A 6,746-nucleotide genomic window follows, 5' to 3' on the forward strand; every position below is an offset into this window, starting at 1 on the left:
GAAAGTATCCTACTTGTTATCCTGTCTAAAAATAAAATGTATAGGGAACTTAATCAATTCTTTCCTGAGTATCTGAACTACGTGCCCAGGACTATGCTTGGCATTACTGGGGAATCAAATATGGTCCCTGCCCTAGAAGAGGTTACACTCCAATTGTGTGGACAAACCATACAAGCCTCTAATGGTACAAAGAAAAATTAAGTACAAAACCAAATGATATGTTCAGTGAAGAAAGAATGAGAAAAATGAGATCAGTGCCAGCTTGGGAAACACTTTTTGAAGGTAGTGGGTTTGGCGGAGGGCTTGAGCCGTAATTAAGATGCCTCACATCTCTGTTCTCATCAGTCACCATGGGACATCCAAGTCTCTAGGCCATGCCCATCTCCTGGACAGGTCTGTACACCCCCACGCCGGCTCAGTCTCACCCTCCTCCTACCCTACCAAACTCTTGCCTTGTGCACTCGGATCTCATGATGTGAAACACTGACATCTAAACAGCCTATCTGAGAGACCTTGTCACTTTCTTGCCCCAACTATGCCTAGCTCCCTCCTAACGAGGCCACTTCTCCAGCAGCCCCCTCAAGGAGCAACCCCTTCTTGCACACACATCCCCACCAAGTTCCCTGCCTGGCTGGGGTCCTCGGAGACTCCTCCAGCTTCTCCTCGCAAAACTCCAGTGAGTCTAATGCACATACTCTCAGAGCAGACTCCCTTGTTGTGTCACCTGCACACAACCTGGGCTCATCCCCACTCCTTGAAGATTCTAGCACCAGGAGGATGGTTATTCTCAACATTTCTCCTGTGGTAGAACAGTGCCCCTCTTACACACACACACACACACACACACACACACACACACACACACAAAGATGTCCATGTCCTAATCCTTGGAACCTGCAAATATGTTAACTGGTGATGTGGCCTGAATTGCATCTTCCTCAAATTCCTATGTTGAGACGCTAACCTCTACTCCTCAGAATGTGACTATATTTGGAAATATGGCCTTTCAAGAGGTGCTTCCATTAAAATGAGGCACTCAGGTTGGGCTGTAATCCAATCTACCTGGCATCCTGAAAAGAAGAGGAAATTTGGACACTCAGAGAGACATCAGCGATGTGCACACTAAGGAAAGACCATAGGAGGACACGGCCATCTGCAAGGCAAGAAGAGAGTCCTCAGGAGAAACCAAACCTGCCAACATCTCGATCTTGGACGTCTAGCCTCCAGGACTGTGAGAAACAGATTTCTGTTGTATAACCCCCAAGTCTGTGGGATTTTGTTATGGGATCCCAAGCAAGCTAACCCACATGGCAACGGAGAATTAAGGTTGTAGATGAAACTAAGATTGCTAATGAGCTGACCTTAAAACAGGGAGATTATCTTGGATTATCCAGATGGGCCTGATCATAACAGTCCTTAAAAATGGGAGAGGGAAACAGAGGTCAGAGTGGTGCCATGAGAGAAGGACACAACCCGCCGTGGCCAGCTTTGAAGTGGAGGAGGGGCCACAGGCCGAGGGCTGTGCAGGCGGCCTCTAGAAGCTGAAAAGGGCAAGGAAACAGAGTTTCTTCTGGAAACCCCGGAAAGGAGCACAGTCCTGCCAACACCTTGATGAGACTTGTGTTGGCCTTCTACAGAAAAGTAAGATAATCAAGCGACCGCCTTCGGCTCAGGTCATGATCCCGGAGCCCCGAGATCGAGTCCCGCATCGGGCTCCCTGCTCGGCGGGGGGGTCTGCTTCTCCCTCTGACCCTCTTCCCTCTCGTGCTGTCTCTCATTCTCTCTCTCTCAAATAAATAAATAATAATAATAAAGTAAGATAATCAATTTGTGCTGTTCAAACCACTACATTTGTGGTAATTTGTTACAGCAGCAAAAGGAAGCTGACACAACTCTGGTCAGAAGCCCTGGAGATTTTAACATCCGGGCTAGAGTAGACACTCCATCCAACACCGTCCAGTCCCTCTGTGCCATGGGCTCCTCTCCTCCATAGGCCCCGTTCCCGCCATCTTATCACAGCCTGTAACAGCAAGCTGCCCACATCTCACTTTCAAGCACCACACTCTCCAACCTCCATCTGTTGTCTTTCAGCCTCACTGCCTCAGGTCCTGAGGCAAACTCCAAACATCCTGTAGCGGCACTCTCTCTCTCTCTCCCGCTCTTCCCAGCTGAGGGGCGTTGGCCATAAACACGGCCATCCCTTACATGCACACAGCCTTGCCATCTTTACTTGTTTTTCCCCCTTTTGTACTCATATGGAAGCACCAAGCCCCAGAAAGATCCCACCCTCCACTTACTCCCAACCTGTATCCACACATCCAGACATGGCTAGAGGACAACATTCCGCCAGGCTCCATGGTCTCAGTCTCAAGCCATGACTGATAATCTCAAAGGGACCTTCAGTGCTGCAAGGCAATCCTACCACATTCCCCTCCATTCACTCTCGCATTCTCCAGGATGCGTATCTCATACCCGAATACTGACCTTGAAACATCACCTCTTCTAGGAATTCCTTCTGACCTCTTCCCTGGCAACCCCAAGGCTGCCTGAAGTACCTCTCGGCAGGGGTCTTAAAATATCCTGTGCCTATTATTGCACTTACTGTCTTGGATTATAATTACCTGTATACTCACCGATTAGTGAGATCCCTGAGGACAGAGACCAGGTGCTTTTCCAGGCCCTTCAGGAAGCCTGGTGTCCAGAACAGGGCAGGTACCCAGTAAATGCTCGGTGAATGGATGAAGAAATGAATGAATGAACCAACAAATAAAGTGGAAGGAAAAAGGCATGGAGCGAGCCAGGTGACTTGCTACATTACATAGTAGTTTTTTTAAACTCTGAACCACTTTTTCCCAAAAGAACAGAAGCCAGAGTGGCTGGCTGACCTCCCAAGGCCATTAGCGCACTGGGCAAACATCCTGAGACAGCCGTTGGAAAGTGAGTTGGATATATTTGTTTAAATCAGGATAGATTTCATTTGGAGATATTCTCAAGTCTGGAGCCATGAAATCTTAGAAGAGGATGGGGCCTTTGAGGTCATTTAATTTCATGCTCTGAGCTTGTCTGGCCCGACCTGAGGGGTGACCTTGGCTTCGGAGCAATATTGTTTGCTATTTTGGTGGATTTGTTTTTATATCAATTATTTTGAACTCAAGTTGTTTAAAGCCCGAAAAAGACGCTGGAAAAGAAAAATATTCACCTTAAAAGAGGCCAACTGGCCACTTTCACACATGTTTCCGGATTTGAAAAGTTAACACAGAACCAAAGGGAATGGAGAGATGTGTGAACCAAAGTCAGGAAATAAAGGCCTATAGGCTCACGTGTGTACTTGTGCAAACCACTGAATCTTACTGAGGTTTCGTTCCAGACAATGGAGGTTACTGTACCTACATTCTCCCCCCCAGACCTGACTGCGTTAGGTCATGCCTGTGACCACACTGTGCTCCCGGGAGAGTGGGTATTAGCAAAAGATACTGTTGTAAATATTCCAGCAACAGTGAGAAACGAATGGTCCCTTCTTGTAATTTTTTAAAAATCATAAACCACATGATTTGACCCAGCCAAGTTGTGAGAAATGCAGCTAACGATCCTCAGACTTACAGGATAACAAATGGAAACTTCAGGATTTTGGCTGCTTTTTACTAGAAAGAAAGTCAAATGCAAAAATACAGAACACACAATTTCTCTGAGCCAGGGCTTCGAGCTTTTCTTGGTGAACGTCTATTTGTTAGAGGGGAAAAAACAAAACAAAACAAAACAAAACAAAGCAAAACAGAAAGAGCAATGTGTATTCGGCACCAACTAAGTGCCAGGCACCGTGCTGCGCCAGGCGGAGGTAGATGAGGAAGACGAGTTACAGCATCTTCTCTGGAGACACAGGGTGATGGGTGGGGGGAGACACACATGTAAACAAGTCACAAGGACGACAAGCACTCCCAAAGAGCCACTGTGGGAATGTGGATGCCATCTGTTAACATTTCTAGTCCCCCTCCCAGGCAGGGGCGGGTTGGTTTGGTCAATAAATGCTAGAGAAAATGATACAGGCAGAAGCATTTAACTGCGGTGACTAGGGACAGTATGAGCTGAAATTCAGTGCCACACTGAGCCAACGCATGAGGTCAGCCCCTGAGGAGGGGCCCCCAGACCCACAGCAGACTGCCTCAACCAGAGCTCCACTGATGCTGTCCAAGACCTGTGAAGCATAGGGAGTGTTTGCTCTCCCCCATCCTGACTGCAGAGGGGGCACCGCAAAGGAGCGTGTTTGAGCGAAGCTCCTCCACGCTCTGGGGCAGGAAAGGGATGGGAACCAGAACCCTAGCGGAGGCACCAGCACCTCGGCAACTCGTGCTGCCTCTTTTGTCTTGTTCCTGTGGTTCAAGGCCCTACGAGTTTCTTCGAAATCTGCCTGCATCATGGACACTCCGCATTCCTGGGGAGCTGCTTCTGTAACATTTGGTGGGAAATAGGTCTTCACATCCTGAATCAGAGGTACAAAGAACAGTCTTCTCTTCTTGAGTCCAAAGACCCTTATAAATTCAAAAGGCAGTGACTCCATCCATGGCAAATTTGAACCTAACGGCATTCTTTTCAGTTATAAAGATAAGAGGATGTAAGAGTTTAGTGGCTTCCTTGAGAGATTTCTCCTTCACTTACCCAAATATGGTATCTTCAGAAATCATCGTCTGGAGAAGTCTGGAACACTATGTATATCCCTTTCCTTCAGGAGTTCAGAACATCCCTAAGGACAATGGGAAGACACACAACAAGCAGGCTGATCCATTTGCAAAGATGTCTCCACTGGACTACTAAACCAAAGTGTTGGGAGCCCCTGGCGTGTTACATATAGGGCACAAAGCAGTATTCGACAGAGTAAGATGACTGGTTAAATACAACACATAGTTTTTAAAGGTTTATTGAAATATAATTTAGATATTATAAAATTGACCCATGTATAGTTTGATTATGAGACAACCCATCCAGCTGTAGAACCATCACCTCAATCCACATCTGGTGCACTCCTATCAGCTGAAAGCTTCCTCACACCTGTTTGCAGCAAATCCTCGTTCCCATTCCCACTCTCAGCCTACAGTTTTGCCTTTTCTAGAAATTTCATATCAATTGAGTCATGCAACAGGGACTCTTTTGTGTCTGGCCTCTTTCATTTTGAGTTTCACCCATGTTGTTACATGTTTTAATAGTTGATGACTTTTTACTGCCAAGTAGTATTCCGTGGTATGAATATATCACATTTTGTTTGCCCGTTCAGCAGGTGATGGACATTTGGACTTCGGGCTGTTTACGCATAATGCTGCTCTGAGCGTTCATGCACAAGCCTTTGGGTAGATATTATCATGTCTCTGGAGTAGATACCCAGAAGTAGAATCACTGCGTTGTAAGGTAAATTTATGTTAAGGTGGTTTTTTTGTGTGTGTGGGTTTTTTGGTGTTTTTTTAATGGGCTCCGGGCCCAACATGGGACTCAAACTCATGATCCTGAGATCAAGGGTCACATGCTCTACAAACTGAGCCAAGTACGCTCCCCTTAAGTTTAAGTTTTAAAAGACAGCCAAACTGGGAGCACCTGGGTGGCTCAGATGGTTAAGCGTCTGCCTTCGGCTCAGGTCATGATCCCAGGGTCCTGGGATCGAGCCCCGCATTGGGCTCCCTGCTCCGCGGGAAGCCTGCTTCTCCCTCTCCTTCTGTGATCTCTCTTGCCCTCACTCTCTCCAAATAAATAAATAAGAATCTTAAAAAAAAAACCAAATAGCCAAACTGTTTCCCAAAGTGACTGTATCATTTTACATTATTACCAGCAATGTATGAGGGTTTCAGTTTCTCCACATTCTCTCCAAAACTTGGTATTGTCAGTCTTTTTGATTACCGACATTCTAGTAAGTACATATTAGTATCGAATTGTAGTGCTTTTTATATCTCCCTAATCACTGATCATGGTAAGAATCTTTTCATATGCTTCTTCTTGTCTTTGGCCAGTCACGTGTTTTCTTTGATAAAATGTCTATTAAATATCTTGCCTATTTATTTACTAGATAGTTTGTCTTATAGTTGAGTTGTAAGAGTTCTTTTTATGTTCTGGATGTAAGTCCCTCATGAGAGACATATAATCTGCAAATCTTTTCTCTCAGTCTGTGATTTGCTTTTCATTCTCCTAGAAATGTTATTCAAATTGTCAAAGTTCTTAATTCTGATAAAGTCCACCTTATCCTTTTTTTTTCTTTTATGGATTATACGTTTGATGTCATATTTAGGAAATGTTTGCCTAACCCAAGGTTGCAAAGATTTTTCTCCTTTGATTTTTTTTTTCTAAAGGTTTTATAGTTTGAGCTCTAACATTTAGATTTATGATCTATTTTGAGTTAATTTTTGTATATAGAATGAGGTAAGGATATAAATATTTTATATTTGTTGGTGTTGTTTATTGTGCATGTGGATATCTGATTTTTCCAGTACCATTTTGAAAAGATTGTTCTTAACTCCATTGTTGAAAAGACTGTCCTTGCTCTTCTGTACCCTTTTCAAAAATCGATTGGCCACAGATGTGTGGGTTTATTGCTGAACTCTAATATCTACCATTGACCTATGTGCTATCCATACGCAAATGTCACATGTATTCGATTACTGGACCTTCACACTAAGTTTTGAAATCAGATAATTTATGTCCTCCAACTTTGTTCACCTGATGAATGGGCAAACAAAATGTGATATATTTATACCACGGAATACTACTTG

The sequence above is a fragment of the Zalophus californianus genome, chromosome 3, assembly GCF_009762305.2.
Source record: "Zalophus californianus isolate mZalCal1 chromosome 3, mZalCal1.pri.v2, whole genome shotgun sequence".
In the NCBI taxonomy this organism is placed as follows: domain Eukaryota; kingdom Metazoa; phylum Chordata; class Mammalia; order Carnivora; family Otariidae; genus Zalophus; species Zalophus californianus.